This window comes from Amphiura filiformis, chromosome 15 (assembly GCF_039555335.1).
Source record: "Amphiura filiformis chromosome 15, Afil_fr2py, whole genome shotgun sequence".
Classification (NCBI taxonomy): domain Eukaryota; kingdom Metazoa; phylum Echinodermata; class Ophiuroidea; order Amphilepidida; family Amphiuridae; genus Amphiura; species Amphiura filiformis.
In genome coordinates, this window is record NC_092642.1 from 54,578,907 (window position 1) to 54,598,213 (window position 19,307).

Genomic DNA, 19,307 nt, shown 5'->3' on the forward strand with positions numbered 1-19,307 from the left:
TGAAACATAATAGACCTTAGGTGACGATCGCAATCAATCACAATGTAGCTGTGACCGTTGATACCTACCTATTTAGTCTAATTTTCGGGGCCGGGGTCTGACCACTTGGCTATCGCGAAAAGCACATGTCAGTCACAATCGCTGAACAAATGAACCTCCAATGGTTCATTTTCGTGCAACCTGAATGTTGCAAGAAGACTACAAGTAAAGCAGTTGGAAAAACAAAGCGTGCATTTGGTAATCGTTACTGTCGTACAGTCAAAAAACGGGTATGATGTTGATCAAGGCATTATTCTGTTCGCCGACTCCGCAGTTTGCGTGTTATATAATATGTATAAAAACACCTTACCGTAATTATTGCCCGAGGGCTGTTTTAAGTTTCAACACAGCAATAGTGTGATAAACAACATTTGGACTATAATTCAGTTCGTATTATAGTGTCACGAGTAAATAATGACTCAGAAAACAGGTTCTGAACTAACATTGTCTTTACACTGTGGTCTCACTATTTGGATATTTTGTGACACACAGCTTCGTCTATGTGAAGGTCATTCGTAAGTTCGTGAAGGTGTTATAGAGGGTCGGCCACCCACCTTTGCACAGTATTTTTGTGGGACCTGAGAGCACATCAGATATCGAATTGCATTCTGAATACGAAGAATGCCCTTCTGATATCAAATAATTTTGATTTTGTGAAATTCGCGATATACAGGGTGTCCCAGAAACAAAATACCGATTGAATAAAATTGAACGTAAGACGAGAAATAGACATCAGAATCAAAAAATTTAAAATGTAGCGCATAGCCTATTTTATTGTACATCACGTACGAACATTTTTTTTTGATTCGGTTGACTGGTTGCAAAGAAATTAACGATTACACAATGCGCGCATCAATGCAGTTCATTCCAAGTTTGATCAACAGGCGCTTATTTCATACTCGCTCACCGCTTCCTAAAGTTTGTGTATCTCATTAAATTTAGTCCACATTATCTATTTTATAATCCGACGGTGTTATGTTATTCAGGATTTCACTGCAGATGAATAACAGTTTGTCCGAGAAAACTTTGATTTCTGCAATTCGAAGCCTTCCAACTTTAATCCTTTAGGTTGTGCAAATATGCTATATTTTAACTTTCTAAAGAACATTTGAGACAAGAGTGACAATGACCAAGTGCTTCCAGCTTTACGTGTGATTTTTGATACCATGTTGAAGTTTTGAGAGCACAGTGGCCTAGCGGAACGGGCACTGACTCATAATCGCAAGGTTGCGGGTTCGAGCCCCGGCGACGCCATCGTGTTGTGCCCTTGAGTAAGGCACTTTATCTCGATTACTCCTCTCCACCCAGGTGTTTAAATGGGTACCGGCATTCTTAAAAGCTGGGAAGGTAACATACTCGCTGTAGAGGACGTGTAGCGATCCCCTATAGCAACATTATATGGAGGAGTCTGGCCCAATCGTCAATGAAAGAGAGATGGGTACTCCGATCACTGTTTATACAGGATTGTCTCCTTTACTTTACTTTACTTTACTTTACCTTGAAGTTTTAAAAGATTTAAACTTTGCATTACAAATTCTTGGAAATATTCCAAAAACATTAATGTGTGTAAGAATTTGTTTAAGCCAGCTAGAATTATTTATGCAATAATTCTTTACGCAACATATATATCAACATTAACGAAAAAATATATTTACAAGTACCGAGCATCATCTTACTTGCAAGCTTTCATTTTCATTATCGTGCAGGTGTTCAAATTTGAACAAAACCTAATAAAATGTTTTGCAAACAACAGATTGTTTAAAATTAATGAAAAGGATTTCACAGAACAAAATGTGAAGCCAATAAACAGTTATGATAACCACTAATGCATTGTGTTGAATGATCTTTCTTTCAAACTTGGAATGAAGTGAATTGACACACAATCCAGTAAAATTGACGTATAAGATGCAGAATAAGATGGGCTACACGGTGATGTTTAGAATATTGGATTCTGATGTATATTTCTCGACTTATGTCCAGATTTATTTGCACGGTATTTTTTTCTGGGACACCTTGTAATACAAATTTATGGCAAATTATTAAAAATTGATATTTATGATATTTAACAGTCCTCAAAGTAAAATTTATAAATCTAATCATATCCACTTATTGTGTATGTAGCCGGGAGGAAAGGCCGATTATCATTTGGAAATTGTGACTTTTCGTATGAAAGATATACATCGTTGGATAAACATTTTCAGTAAATAAACATTTTGGATTTTAGTTTGCCAAAACCAAGTGAATATTTTACTCACTACAATATTTTGTCCTATCGGAGGACTTCATCAGATATGACTGATATGGTCATCTGATCCACTTTCTCCGATGAATAGGTGAAATATAGTAGTGAGTAAATTAATATTCACTTGGTTTTGGCAAACTAAAATCCCAAATGTTTAAAGATATTATACAGACCTAAAAAAAACAGCCAAAAAGATTGATTTTCATTATATTACTCAATATATTATTGAAAAATAACACCTTGATGTTTTGCAAAACATCATCCTTTGAAAACTTGCTTGATTTATTGTTGTTAATGAGTTATGTACGTTTTACAAAAGGGATGTTGCTTCATCCCTATTTACAACATAACTCGAGAACCACAGGACCTACAAAAGTATATCTGTAATATCAATACAATTTTTGCCAAAGCTCACTACGATTCGCAATATGATGTGAACTACCAAATCACAATAGTTTGAAATAGTGTAAAACCTTAACTCCCAGTGTTGCTATGTAGCAGATAACTTGCCTGATCAGCAACTATGCCTCTTTTCTGTTATTGATGTTGTTTACCAATTTGTGTTTATTTCACCATCAATACTATCACTTGGACATTTCATTTTGAGGAAACCAATTTCTTTTGAATCAAATATTTCAGCCACTTCAGTATAAAGTTCAGCCCTACTGTATGGTTAACAGATGTATGAACAGCGATATTGTCACGTATTTTTTGTGGGATCCTTCTGATATCAATTTCTTTTTAAATTCGCGATTTAATGCCATTTTATGGGAAATGATTAAAAATTGATATTTTTTAAATTTAACAGTCCTCGAAGTAAATTGTATAAATTTAATGATATGTACGTATACTTAAAGTGTATGTAACTGGGACAAAAAGCCGTCTATCATTTGAACATTTTAACCATTCATATTGAAGATAAAGATTTTTTCCCCCAAAACACAAAACACACAAAAAATGGGTCTTTTGGGGAAAAAAATCGATATTTTTAATATGAAAGGTGTACATATCATTAGATTTATGAAGTTTACTTTGTGGATGGTTAAATATCAAAAATACAATATACAAAAATATCATATTTTAATCATTTGCATAAAATGTGTGTTATATCGCGAATTTCAAAAAAATACAAAAATATTTGATATCAGAAGAATATTCCTCGCATTCAGAATTCAATTCGACATTTCTGATGTGCTCTCAGGTCCCATAAAAATGACTACGCAAACGTTGCTATCCGAGCCTTAACCCAAAAAGAAACGTCTGAAGAACATTCTTTGGGAGATTGATTGATTGATTTTGAACTCCTACTCACCAACACTTGGCGTTTCCTTTAATTTCTTTTATAATAAACTACACATTTCTGTTTATGTGTATTACCCCATATGAATGGTCCAAAAATGTGTCCGTTTGTACAAATTTAATTAGCTCAGTGACGCGTGAACGGTTTTGGATCATTTTTGCACCATTGTTAAGCAGACACTTCATGGTTTTTGAATCTTTAGGATTTTTTTTACTGCCGATATTTTAAGTTATGCACCAATTTCCATAGGGCCTATTTTTATTGAGACACTCTGTATGAGTACTCAACTGCAAACTCATCTTCCAAAATTGCATTAATAAGAAGTCAATACAATTCGTGAAGGATGTGAAGGATGAAATAATTTCAAACAGCAACCAGCGCGTTATAGAAATTTCAGAGATTGTTGAACCTGAGACCTCTGGATAATTTTCTAGCTTAAATTATATACCTGTATGTTAATTAGCTTTTTCAGATTTAATTAGCATTGTGTTAGAATATATGGCCATATTGTATTTGTTTTAAATTAATATAAAGGTACAAAAGGGAGATTCTTTAGATAGAGACAAGCCTCATTATAAGAGTCTGTGCTAAATATGTCCAGTTGATAAAAACATATAATAACTCACTGGGAACAAAATTATATTATAGGGGCAAGACATCCAGATACTACACTGGAATTACAGTGACTCAAGACAAGCGATACGTTATTCATGATAAGAAAAGAGATACCACTAGAATGTACCTCATTTCGTAACATATATAATGAACCACTTGTCTGTCTTGAATCACTGACATTTCAGTGAAGTAATTGGATTCCTTGCCCCTATAATATACAAACTTTTGTTACAAGTGTGTAGTAATTTTTTGAGAAAAATGCAAAATTAGTCACAAAATTTATCAGGGGGTGTAGTACCACCTTAACTGTCTCTTTTCAGTACATTGTCCGGTATATCAAAGCAGGTCTATTTTCCCAAAGTGATTGCATCCAGTAGGAAGTTTACCTATGTTGTGTAATGTGCTGAACAAAGTCGATAATCTATATAAAGGAGATCATGATTGTATGGATATTCACGTTAGTAAATATGACTCGTGTGCCATTGTAGCTTATTTTGTGACTTTCTCCCGTGCAGTAGGCTCATTTACTTTCCTCATCTTCAATAGCTTAACATTGTCACGTATTCTTCGAAAGGAAAAGTCTGTGTAAAGGTCATGATGCTAGCTATTAACGTATTTGAAATAAATATAGGTTGATAACCTATGTATGTAATTGTATTATACAAGTGAATAGGGGTTGTTAAATTTTTAAGGGACAACAACCTTTTTGGTCCTATAGCGCTATCGGTGCCCGGAGAGGTACCGATGGCCCTTTTTATCGTTTCCTGAACATGTGTGCAGTGCATTCATTTCTATTTAAATGAAAAACAGTAACACGATACAATTGTTAATTAATATGATTGATACATTATTTATTACATCTCAAGGGAGTGATGTTCAGAGTCATCGTTACCTAACCGGGCACCGATAGTTCTATAGGACCAAATTCGATATGGAACCTAATTAAACGGCGTACAATTATAGTACTTGGATTATCAATTGCGATACTTTCACAAAAACATGCACAAACCATCGCTCGCACCACATACTGTTATATCTCAGCAAAACATATCTTTTAAAACACAGTGAACCATCTGTATACAGCGAAAAAACAAAGGAAGGTAAAAGAACGGCATTCCCCGTTATTGTCCATGATAAAAAGTCACAAACGACGTTTAAAAATGTTCGATGAAGAATTAAGTTAAATTAAAAAGGTGTGTTTTGAGACCTTTCGTGAAAGCGCTTTGGCTGGAAATTGCACGTAGTTTGCAGGGTAACTTCCCAGCAAACACAAAAACGTTTTAAAAACGTTTTTAATAAGTTATATTTTGGGCTTTTGGTTTACATAAAAACGTTTTAATAACATTAAAATGTCGGGTTATATAAAGGTCATGAAAACGTTTTAAAACGTTTTGTATGAAAACACACTACAACAATATTTTCAAAATGTTTTCAAAAATGTTATTGTGAACTATTTTTGCAAACATTTTTTGCCAAATATTTTGTCAACACTTAAATAACATTATGTTAAAATATTTGCACTCAGTAAACACAGATATGTTCTTAAAAATATGTTTTTCAAAACGTTTTAATAACATTTAAATGTCGGGTTATATAAAGGTCATGAAAACGTTTTTAAAACGTTATTGCAAATATTTTGGGCAAACCTTTTTCGCAAAATAGTTTTTCAACCCCCAAATAACATTCTGTTTAGAATGTTATGTATCAAGTTTTCAAAAATGTTTTCGGAATGTTATTAAAACGTTTTATACCCTTTATATAACCCGACATTTAAAAGTTTTCTCTAAAACATTTTTAGTTTGCTGAGCAGTAGATTATCAAAAAATTATTTTTAATGTTATTAAAACGTTTTATACCCTTAATATACCCTTTATATAACCCGACATTTAAACGTTTTCTGACAACCTTTTATAACCTTTTGCGAACGATGTCGAAAACGTTTTGTGTTTGCTGGGTTGTTCCATACAGTAGGTGCTGCCACGGCAAAAGCCCTTTCGCCATAAAACTTAGTTTGGGGAAACTTAGGAGGGCATAGTCGCACCTCTGAAGCCGATCTCAGGACCCTTCTTGGCTTGTGCTCCTCAACTAGCTCTGCGATGTATGTACCTGATTCTTTGTTGCACGGGTAGCCAGTGAAGGTCCCTGAGAACAGGCTTCATATGTTCTTGCTTTTTACACCTAGTAACAAGTCTGGCAGCTGTATTTTGCACCCTTTGTATCTTTGAAATTTCCTTATCGTGGAGGCCATAGAGCGGAGCATTGCAGAAATCTAGCCGCGAAGTCACAAACGCGTGATAAGTAGATAATTAACGTGGGGTTTTAGCGGGTTTGCCGTCGGACAAGTTAATAACTGTCAAGCTTTCGTCAGGAGTAGCTCTGACTTGTATGTATGTTTTCTTCAGAAAACAAGCAGACCTCGCATATCTGCTAAATTTAAAAGTTTTATGGCTCTTCACAAACCGTGGTATCCACTTCGTATCTCTAGCATTGTTTAATTCGATCGCAGTATTCTCACAGAAGCATGTTCACATACTGTCTTACGTATCTGCTTCATAGGTAAATCGAGATAAGCTTACTTAAAACCGAATTTCACACAATATCGTATCTCTAATGTGATCACCGTAAAAAAATTGGGAGCAGATATGGAAATTACGTGTTTCGCATACCTATTTATAATTTTGATGCCATACCTAAGATAAAAACGTGGTATAATTCAAATTCATAGAAAATTACTTCATACATTTCAAGTGATTTCTCAACGTTAGTTACAAGAAGATATGACACTCACAAAGCAACATAGCATTTTAAACAAACATATTCCGAAAGAATTTCAATCACGATTTTCTCAGAAACCGTATTTCGTGAGATATGATAGTATGTTGTATGTGAGCGACGAAATCTGCCAAACACAGCCATTAGCACGTTTACATTGGTTACAATAAAGTTGTCCACCACTAATATGTTATCAGTTTGTTTGCTTGTCATGAAGATGTTTAGGGCTCTGACACCAACTCGATATAAAGCAAAATTTAATTTTAAGTCGTCAAAGATGAAAACTGTTTAATCAAAAACTATTTACTATACATTTGATGGCTATATTAGATGTTACGTTGATGTGAACATATAATCATTTTCTATTATCACCCTTTGATATTTACATACGGGTATATGTAATTAAGTCGTGTTTGTATTAAGACGTGCAATATTTAAGGTGATATTATTGAAGAGACCAAAGAACTAGATATTTTAAATGAAAAATATAATTTCTACAACTCCAGTGCACACTCTTAATTACGGTGTCGGTCTGAAGTGCTGAGGACTTTCTGTTTACATTGAACATATTTCATGTATACTCATCTTATATGTAACCCTGGTAACAAAGACGTATACACCACCAAAAGGTAAATCAAACCGAACTCGGTTGATATGTCGGTAAACAGTTTGTACTGTTTTGTAGAATTGCGATCATAATCATGAGTGTAATAGATGCCTTTTGGTAAACACAACCGTGTTTGCAAGGTGTAATTACACTTCAGTTACGTGAACGACCAATAAACTGTGGTGTTTAGCACGAAATCAGTCGCTTGTCGTTTATGTCTGCAAGGGCTTTGTTTGGTAAAATAGGGATACTGTCATTACTGATCATGCTGATGATGCGACGTTATAACACACAGCAGCCAGAGTTAAGGATCAAATCAAATCTCGACTGGCAGTTGAACGTCGGTTCCGGGGGGTTCCAATTCACCAAACTGCCTAGTAAGTTTGCTCACCAAAGCGCTATACAACATGCTACTTGCGTACCAGTAATATACCATAATGGGACGTTGAGGCAATTCAGTTTTATTTTATGAGAACATATTAGGCACAGGCTCCCACAGACTAACTACAAACAGTCAAATTTCGATCGTGCGTGGCTAACAATCATGAATCACACCAGCGTAGCATGCCTTCGCGATTATGCAATAGAGCGTTGCGTCACTTCACGTTAGTACAAGAACGACCATAACAATACGGAGTAGGTGCTTAGTAGTTCACCTATTGCACTTCACGATATGCCCAGATTATCGGGTGATAGTGAGACTTTGACTATCTGTAGTTTGTCTCTGGTATCTGTGGGATTAGGTGTGTAAAATATAAGAATAATTTACACGTAATCTGGACCAGAACGGTTTAACATCCCCTCCGAATGACGGAGTATCTGAATTTAATCAAACAGCCGTCTGGTATAAATATGTTCCAACTATTTCGAGGTTTTCATTTACGTATACGGTATTTGGATATAAATATAGATATAAAGCTCGAGTCCTGAGCATGTGAAGGTAAAAATATCTATGGATATATAAGTGTCACGTGCAACAGGTAAATCAACACGCACCCAAAATTCTCATCCAGGAGTATTTATCCAGTGCTTTAGGTTGCGGATATATTTGATCAGTAAAATATTTGAGTAGGTGTTGGGTATATCTTTCACACGTTTATTGCTTGCAACATGTCAATACTCAACTTGTCAACGAGGATTTACTTTGTGGCAGTGATATTATGAAAGTGAATAAAGCGGTCCAAATTGTATCACATGCTAAATATAAACCGCTATATATAATCAACACTGATCAATTTAATGGAATACTAACTATATTTCTATCTTATATATATTGATTGAATTTGATATTATGGCCTTGAGGGCAACAAGGCGTTGTTTTTGTGTAGAACCTAAAGGTTTGACACGTTCTAATAGCTTTCCCTAAGACTCTTTGAAATAAATCGGAAAATTGTTGACGAAATTTAAAATATACAAAATGTAACAATAAAAAAAGATACAATTGTAATTTCGCTTCTCAGAAAAAAACCCAGACATCATGATGTATTTTTTTCTGAGAAGCAAAACTACAATTGTATCCTTTTTATTGTTACAATCTGTATATAAAGAGTTTGTTTCCAAAAGGCGCTAAATCCAATAGCTGCCTTGTGTCACATTTTTATCGTATTATTTTAACATTTTTAAAGTTTAAATGACATTTAACGATTGGAATGGTTATGTTTGTAACTCTAGTATATTTTCTAACTATTTTCAAATTCATTTTGTCCCCTAAAAATAATCCAATGCAAAGTTTTAAAATGGCTGTCATTGAATTTAGCTCCTTTTGGAACAAAAAAAAATTATATTAATATTTTCGTCTTCGCGCGTGGGAGGTTAAATAGATTTGCATTTTTTTTTTTTTAAGATATCCAAAGAATTGTTATAACTATTCTAGTGATCCAATGTTATTAACTTGACAGGGTTACTGCTGCTCTTAGGAATATCTTCAAATGAATTTTACACAAAGCAGCCTTTGGATTTAGCACCTTTTGGAAACAAACTCTTCATATTTTAAATTTCGTCAACAACTTCCCCATTTATTTCAAAGATTTACATGAAAATAAGTGTGTATCCCACCTACGAGGTTTGTTCGATTTGTAAGAGTTTTGATTATAACAGAAACAGCAAGATGATCACTAATATTAATGCATTTGAACTTATTAGCATCCATTTTATAGTAGGCCTATTTATGTCTATTTACAATTTAAGGTTGGGAATCCCCTTTGCCATGTTATCACAGTAAACAAAGTTAGGACTATATATGGAATGGGTATTCCCTATAATGCAAAATGGATATGACATCATGTTGGACATTCCACAGGAAGTGTTGCAATGTGGAAGGTTAATGATTATATATAATTAGGCTTTGGATTACATCATATGTTGTAAGTGAAGTAATGGACTATTAATATAATGGGACATTTGATGCTAAATATATAAGAAAATGTACATGATTTGGACACAGATTATTACAGCGTTGTTGTGGGCTAGTTATTGTCCTTCCAGGCCAAATGCCTTCAAAGAAAGGAAATTACGAACCAGAAATATCTTATGTCGTCAATGTACTACTATGCAGTTATAACGGAGAATATCTAGAATACGTCAATGTGCGTACTTCTTCCAAGAAAGGAATATATTATTCTATCAACTTGCTGAAGTCTGATTTATAAACAACACATCTGCCAATGTAAGTGGAAAAAACAACTTTTCGAGAAAATCGGGTTTGAAGAAATGCCAATTTAAAATCGAGTTGTGTAAATCAGACATTCATTATATTTTGTAAATGATGTGAAATTTCTGTAGTAAACTAAATAGATTTTATTGTTATATATTTTTCAAAAGAAATAAATACATACTATTGCTGGCAAACTGAAAATAAAAAGCACAAAACTATACGTCACTATGGAAAACAAACAAAACGCAATACCCTAACCTAACGTTAACCTTGCGCCACCTCGGTCGCCGTGTAATCCCTATGGCGTTACTTTTCGTCGTTTGTATTCCATAGGTCCGATACGTGTACGCCACTATGACATACGATGTTTTTCATTTTTTCCGATATTTCATAATTATAAAATGTGTATAAAAAGTGGCGCATGGTCTATACGCCACTATGGAAAACAAAAAAATTCACTTTGTAGCTATACGACACATTTAATTAACTAATTACTTATTAATTAGCTAGTTTTGACTGATGAAACTTATAAAAAATGAAAAAGAACATCATTAAAACATATGTGCCAATTTTCAAAAAAATCACTATACGCCACTATATAATACAGCCGACGATATCTAAAATCTTACTGAGGAATTGTTACATAATCATTTCTAATCGTACAAATAAAAGTTCGTATTATACTGTACAGGTATTTGGGTATAACATTCTATTCAATTTTCTAGTGTCACAAAAGGGTTTTTATACATTTGCGTTTAGTGAAGCAGATCTCTGGATTGCCTACACCAAAATGAATAAAATAAACGGTATTTGAAAGCTAGGACTGCTCCCTTGACGATGACGTAAGCATCATGCCACAAAAGTATTTTCGAATTGCCAAAATATAGCGTTTTCCACTTGCACATTTTTTTCAGGTAGGCTATAGGTCACAGACAAACCACCACGTAACTAAACTGAGCTCAAAAAGAAACTTATAATTTTTCACAAGGTCATATCTTGAAATCCTGTCCATTAAATTGAACCAAAATTACACACAGATTTACTTCAATACTCTACTCTTAACACATGTCATTAACCAAGCAGTTATCCAACTGACACAACAGCAAAATGCACTGACATGGGTCAGCTTCCTGGACCACATTCACAGCCCAGCCCTGTTTCGTGAAAAAAGTGTATGAAAAGCAGAAAGCAGCACCGTTTTATCATCTGTGCAAGGATCTTGTGTGCATTCTCACAGATTTTTTTTGTCCTGGGTGCCAAATGTTGGGCTGTGAAAGTGAAGGAAGTCCAGGAAGCTGTCCCATGACAGTGTATTTTGCTGCTGTGTCAGTTGGACAACTGCTTGGTTAAAGACATGTGTTTTGAGTAGAGTATTAAGGTAATCCTGTGTGTAATTTTGGTTCATTTTGATTGACAGTATTTTAAGATATGACCTTGTGATTCACAAGTTGTAAAAAATTATAAGTTTCTTTTTGAGCTCAGTTTAGTTACGCTTTTGCAGAATACAATAATTGTGTAAATTAAGTTACAGCTTTACAGCTGTTAGGCATTTACACAATCTGATACATGCAGTCAAAGATACAAAGCGTACCACCTGACCATATGCCTTGTTGGATAGAATGAAAAACATAATATTTCTGTATGTGATTGTATTGGCCTCAACATAAATTGTCCAAGTTTTGAGATATTTTCACAAGATATTAAGAGCTATCTCAAGAACCACTGAACATACTGATTCCAAATTTAGTCTTTTACAATTCTGAATTTTACAATTAAAAAAACGAAACTTGTCGTCTGCAGTTGACACCTACGTGGAGTGAGTTAAACTAATTTGCCAATATAGAGCAGTTACTTTTTAATTCGTTATACGATATTGACTATGCTTACTCGTAAACACGAAAACAATGCAAACCCTTTGACACTCAATAAGATCAGAAATTGCAAATATGCAAAGGAATCGAAAATAGTTGCTAAATCCACTGTGAAAGAGACCGCTCGTCAAACCAAAGCCACTCGTATTATGTATCCGGTATTATTATGGTTTCAGTTACCATATTTATTTAAATTGTATCCATGAACGTATCACACGATTTAATGCCATAAAATGAAATTATTTTATAGCAGATGAACTAAAACAATTATCCGTATTTTTGCCCCAAAACTCTTACTGAAAAAAATATATATACTAATAAGACATGTAATAGGCTGTAATTTTATAATCCGTATTTACGCTAGTTATTTATTGAATGTAAAAATATTAGTTCTAATAGCTACGCCAACGTGTAGTTTATTAAAGTAAGACGTCAGTTGTTATGACATTTAGAGAAAATATTAAAATAGCAACAATTTGGTACAATTGGAATATGATATTCTTAATTTTCTCGATGTTATAGGCAATAAAGACGCACTTGGTTGTTGTTTGTAAAAAGATTGTTTAGGCATGACATTCATGAAGGGATATCAAATGAAGCATTTCAAAGAAATATGATTCAATTTTTATCATATGATTGTTCAGAGAAAGCTAAAGCAGCCAATTAAAGTCAGTATCCGATTCGTTAAATCTAGGTTTCCATAATTTGTCCTGTTTGCTGAGCAATACAAAGTATACAATAGACAGAGGTTGTTGAACACCTCTAAGACGCACCGTATCTTCTTCTTGTCTCCATATTCTGTTTTGCAAGAGCATGCTTTACAGCGTAATATTTTGTAAAGCCCGCCAAGTTTAGATGTATGCCTACGTATTCTGTGGTATTCTCTTGGTTTGCTGTTTTGCGTAATCTAAATTTCTGAATATTCTCCTTCCTTACAATACACTGGTTGTGAAAGTCAGAGACGCATTTCCAATTTTGAGAGCAAAACAAGATCATTTCTAAGAGTGATGATAGTCAGTATGAATTACTTCGTTCCGGAACTCTCTTTGGAATCGACAACATTTGCTTGGATTGAGCGTTCTACTCAATAGTACAGTCAATATCCTGAAAATACCATTTTATTCAAGTTTATATCTTAAAGGTCATGAATCTTGCTATCTTTGTATTGGCTTAATAGGCAAGATGAACATTTTCATAGCAAATAAATGATGTTTGTGTTTCAGTTACCACGAATAAATGCTATTCTGTCATGAAAGATAAGAAAATCATTTTGGCAGTAAGAAGGGTTCAGAACTAATTTATCTTCCAATGTCCTGAATATTTTGCTGCTTTTTCCTGATGCAGTATTAGGCACTGTAATGATCTTCCTTCAGGTAGCTTCAGGAATAGAGAAATGGTATTATCGGGATATTTATTGTACTAAAGATCATGATCTCCACGCATTTCAGGAATGGCGACCATATTATCAACGTACTTGAGTAATTAAAGGCGCAGACCTAGAAAATATTGTTAAGAAATTAACTCCAACATGTCGAATAAAGTTTTACGAAAGTGTACGTAATGATAATATATTTAATTTTTTTTAACTGGGTCATGGAATCTTACCCGTGGGATTACACTGTCAGGGAAACAACATTTTGATTTGAGCAATATTTAAGTGGGTACTACACCCCTGGCCAATTGTGTGCATATTTTTGCATTTTTCTCAAAAATTATAGCGCATTGGTGACAAGTAAAATATGTATATTCTTGGGGCAAGGTCTACAACTACTGCACTGAAAATTCAGCAAGGCATGTAGTTATTGATTTATTGATCAAATAGTGGTTTTCCCTCATTTTTGACTGTAACTCCACAACTGCTATATGTGCTGAAATAACATTTTCAGTGCAGTAGTTGTAGTCCTTGCCCCTATAATATACATATCTTACTTGTCATCAATGCGCTCTAATTTTTGAGAAAAATTGCAAAAATAGGCACAAAATTGTGCAAGGGTGTAGTACCCCCTTAACGATATTGATTGCTAAATGAAGAAATAACTTCAAATAGTCTAATACCTGAAGGCGTTCATCTTAACAATAATGTATCAGTATTAAAATTTAGAACATGATGCGTTTTTGTACCAAGTTAAACACAATTTAAATAATGTTTGTCTTGGGTCTTGTGCAACTATAGTCATAATATGTTGAGGCATATTATGTATAGCGTGTCTGTCATCATGGACGGTCAGATACAAACTCGCACAACAACCACTGTGATCATCCATCCATCAGTACGCGCACAAACATCCCTGTCCCTCATATGCCCCTATACACACCATCCCTTCGCTACGCACCCCACTATCACCACTCATACAAACCAATTTGCATCTAGAGAAACAATACTTGTCAGTGTTACGTAGAAATGTAATTTCAAGCTCACTCTGGAACCTATATATTTTTTCATTGTTTATCATTTTGACATATCAATCTAAAAGCCAATAAACTGTTGTGCCTGGATTATCCTTTAGTTGAGTCGAATTATGTTTTTGACAACAGGGATATAACTGCGTTTATTGATCATTGCTGAAAAAGTATACCCAATAGTGTGCTGTCTCTTCTTATATCATTCTTTATTGTTACATTGTGCTTTTATTTATCTACTCTATTACTATAGGCATCAAGGGATGATAGAATATACTTTGTTCATTTAATAACGCTAAACTGTGTGTGACATATCTCGGACAAGATGTTTTAAAGCGGAAAAACAGTCACGCAAATCGTTCAATTCATAGAATAACATTGACTGCCTTTAATGGTTACACAATAAAGTCGATTGCTCAATTCATTACTCATTCAACATGTTCGAGATACAGCCAATGCGCAAAAATACTTGAGGTTATGTGTAATCTGATAAGCCAAGGCAATTTGATCATCCGATGTGGATTGTGTATCTCGATCCGTTCAGATTGCTACCTGCTTTTCTAAATTGCTTATATGGATATGTTTCTATTCACCTCTCATGGATGTGATTTTTATCATTCGGGGCCGGTGGCACCACCAAAGAATAAAAAGAGGCAAATAATACGGTCCACAACTTATAAGATCCCCCTAATACTTTTTAGAATAAGTCAAAAATATTTTACGAAATGTGAAAATGTAAAAATGTATAGCCCTATTTGTTTTACACATGTGGACTAATGTATAACGTCACACGTCATTGCGTGCAGTCACAATGGTTAATTGTGTAAGAAAAGAGGCCATTTTAAAAGTTGCACCTGAGTCCATAGCAGTCAGGTTTTCTTTAACAAACACATGGATAGACCTGGCCTACTGTATTGTTTGAGAGCTGATTTTAGCACTGCTTAAAACGGTCTCTTTCTTTACATAATGAACCATTGTGACTGAACGCAATGACGTGTGACGCTATAATGTGTTCCATATCTGTAAAGCAAATACGGCTACCCATACCTTTTTACACGTTTGCATTTTTAAAAAAAATGTCGGTTTATTTTAAAAAGTATTTAGGGGGACTTATAAGGTGTGAACCCTTTAGGTAATCAGTTACATAGCCACACAAAATTAAAGATAAAATACTTTAAATTCAGTGGACAGAGATTGCATAAAAATGAGAAACCGCGTCTGTTTGTAAAAATGCTTCTTTTCATTTTTTTTAAAACTGATTATAAACAGCTCATACCAATTACATATTTATATTCATATGTCACATCCACTACACTTGCTGATACCATCGACATGCGGCAAATTAAGTTTACCGTGTAATTTTGAGGCGCGTCAGTAATCATCAATGTCATTGATCATAGTTAATATGAAGACCTGAGCGCAAGAGGACCGTAAGTCCACTTGACCCCTCAACGTGTATACACTTAAGTTGCGTATAGTTTTGTATAGTTTGGTAATGTTTTATACATGTTCATGGGCCAAAACAAATCTTTCATTTAAGCATTATAAAACCCTATGAAACTATACATAACTTTAGTGTATACATGTTGACGGGCCAAGTGGACTTACGGTCTTCTTGCGCTCAGATCTTCATATAGAAATTATTTACAAGATCATTCAGTTGGTTGAACACATGCAAGATAATTAAGACCAGTCATGATGAACGCAAAGAAAATGACCGAGGTTCAATGTTCACATTGTCATATTAGAAATAAATACGGGTTCTTTTGTTATCACATATAGGGTGATGCCACAAAGTAGGTAATTGTGACTTACATCAAGTAGCTATCATAAAATAAGAAAGTAAGGCTGTTTTATTCACATATCAAGTTTGGATTCAAAATCGGTCAAAGAGTTTGACTTGCGGCTAAACGCCTAACTTTATTTATTTATTTTTTTACAAAAACAATTGGTATTCAAAATAAATTTCGTATTTAGATTTAGGTTAGTGTTTGGTTAGATTTATTATGATATCATATCGATATTATAATTGGTACCTATTTTGAAATTTCTGATAAAGGATACCCGTTGTTGCACATTCATACAAATAGAGCCGCATACTACATAATTCCAATGTCTGAAAAGCATAAGTTTCAAATTTGAAAAGGTAAGTCTAAAATATAATGTGTGCAAAATGTGCCCCTACTTTAAACATACCTGAGATATGTATATGATACACATACCTGTATAGCCTTAGTCAATAGAGAGCGATGACTGTTACATTGGTTTGTCAATATTTGTACACGGTATTCTTTAAACGTATTTTATTTCTTGTATCTGTCTGTTTCCATGCCGGTCATATCTGTAACTAGAGCAATGAACTCGAATAAATAACTATTACATGTAGATCGTTTTGAGGTTCGTGATAGGAGCAATTCTGAGGTTTGGAGCAAACTATACAATGATTTTATTATGAAGAACCGCATCGCACCCAAATCAATTAGATCTTGTTACCAATGTTGATGCTATAATAATGACCGTAACTGTCAGTCCTTCTTGAATTATCAAAAGGTGGCTGACAAGAACAAGAAATGGGTCACCCCTCCCCGAAAAATAACAATGACGCTCATGACTATGACAACGATACTAGTTACAAATTAAGTATCGACTAATTAATAAGACTGTTATTATATATTTACCTCTAGTCACCTTTAGTGTTAGTGGAGAAAGGTGTTTTTTTTTGCTCATGTAGTGGGGGAAGTTTTTTGTTGTTGAAAACTTCCTAACCACCCCTTGAAGTGTAATGGTGCGCCCCTTAGCATGCCACAGGTCGGTCCATACATGGGCGAGATTTGTGATTTCCTTAGTTAATAAAATAACTATGGTAACTGATTAACATAGCGACGAAATACATGTCATGATTCCTCATTAAAAATTACCCACATTTATTCCGTTGTCTTATTTTAAGTCTGAAGAGATTTTGAAGAGATCCTTCAAGTCAGGAAGAATTGGGCCACCCACGGGAATGCTTCTTATATAGAACAGTTGCCATGTTTTCTGATTCTGATAATGTGTATCCCGATGTTTTTGATGCTGCCGTAGGAAATGTAAAGCTGTATTTTAGACAATGAGTGTCTAAAATGATTACCTTTTGGAGCTGAACTAGATAACAGATACACGAACAACTTGTACAGGTAGATATTGCTGTCGTAATACAATCCCGCCTCTTCCCTTTTACAGACACAAAATGCTACTTTAGGTGTGTAAAGTAAGAAGCTTACTCATTGACATTTGAGGTTGACAGTGATGTCCGACTTGATTGGGAGTTTAAACCTTTGTTTGATTGCCCTGATTATAGCCCGAGCTTACTTTTGACAAGTGTTATCTTGTAGCTACTTGTCAGTGCCGCCGACAAGGGAGGGGGGGGGCTGTTAAGAAGATGCGTTACCCCGGGGTCCGTAGGGGCCAGTAAAGATAAAAAAAACAAAAACAAAAAAAAAACACTTTACTATGGACTAGTAAATCCAAAGAAAAGGGACCCCAGGGCCCATGCAAAGTAAAGAAAAGGTACCTTCTAATCAAGGAATCTTTTCTTTTTGCTTTATCATATATCTAAGATCTCTTTTCTTGTCCATTTACTCCATTAGGCCTAAGGTATCTCGTCTTTGCTTTTTACGGGTCCTCCAATATTAAGCTTTTTACATACCCACTAATGTCTCTTTTCTCCCTTTTCCGGGCCCTGGGTATATTTTCTTAGCTTTTTCACTTGCCCATTACGGTTTTTTTTTCTTTGCCTTTACGGGTCCGTTATAAGAAAAGAGGGGGGTCGTAAAATAATGCACTTTCAATTTCTACTTTAAAAAAAATTCACTTGACATATGTTACCATCTGCTTTTGCCACGCATCAGTAGAGTGCATCTTAAACGTGAGAACACTCTTTTAAATGCAAGAAGAATTTAGCCGCTTACGATGTTATGATGAGATTAGGCTTGAAAGGCTTTAACCACGATACGCCAAAAGCGGTCACCAACCTTCTTATGAAGTAAATTTACCTTGATTACGGCTATACTCAGTGTAAAGTTTTTCAAAATTTCGCCATTCTATCTGGCACATTTCTCCATGGAAGCAATTAATACCGCAGTAAAAAAATCAGTCGAGGAACCAATAACCTCTAGCGTTAATCTAATATTTAGCCGACAAATTGCAAATTTTCTCGCGCCTCGCGCGCACTGTCCCCTTCAATCTACAACTTGCCCATTCTTCTCCGATTTGCGCGGAGTTTGTTCCAACAAGTAATCTGGGAGCAAAAATCGCTACTTCTGAATTGCCAATTTTCGCGCGCTTCTTAATTGAAGGCGCTACGGGAAAGATTAAGATACACTTTCAGCATAACGTATTGACGGGACTTATTACACCAGTCAGCAAACCACAAGCAGCGTACTGGGTCGCTCTTACAGTGCTTACATATCATAATGTGTCAATTTTTGTTTTTCAACGATTAATCGGACCTAACGTTGTATATTGATACTTGCTTTTACGATTAAAAAAAATCATTGATATGTATAAAACGTAGCGTCTCTCAATCACGATCATTGCTAGAGGCTGGTAAAATAAGATAAGCGCGACAAGCAAGGTTAGACACGATGTCAAGCGAAGATATTAGGTGTTGCCTCATTCTGAAATATTATATAATAGTGCCTGTATTGTCAAAATCCCTCGGAAACTCCATATAGTATGTTTTTACCCATGAAGCACAAAGCCCATTGCAACACATACTGAAACATTGTATACAGGGTGTAACAATAAAATGTGTACAATTTTGAAAATAG

At 34.7% G+C, this 19,307-nt stretch overlaps 1 protein-coding gene across 1 annotated transcript in view; it reads left to right on the forward strand.

Annotated features, from left to right (window-relative positions):
• Positions 1–19,307, forward strand: part of LOC140171842 (uncharacterized) — a 327,519-nt gene that overhangs the window by 175,063 nt on the left and 133,149 nt on the right. The gene's annotated exons all lie outside the window — the stretch shown is intronic.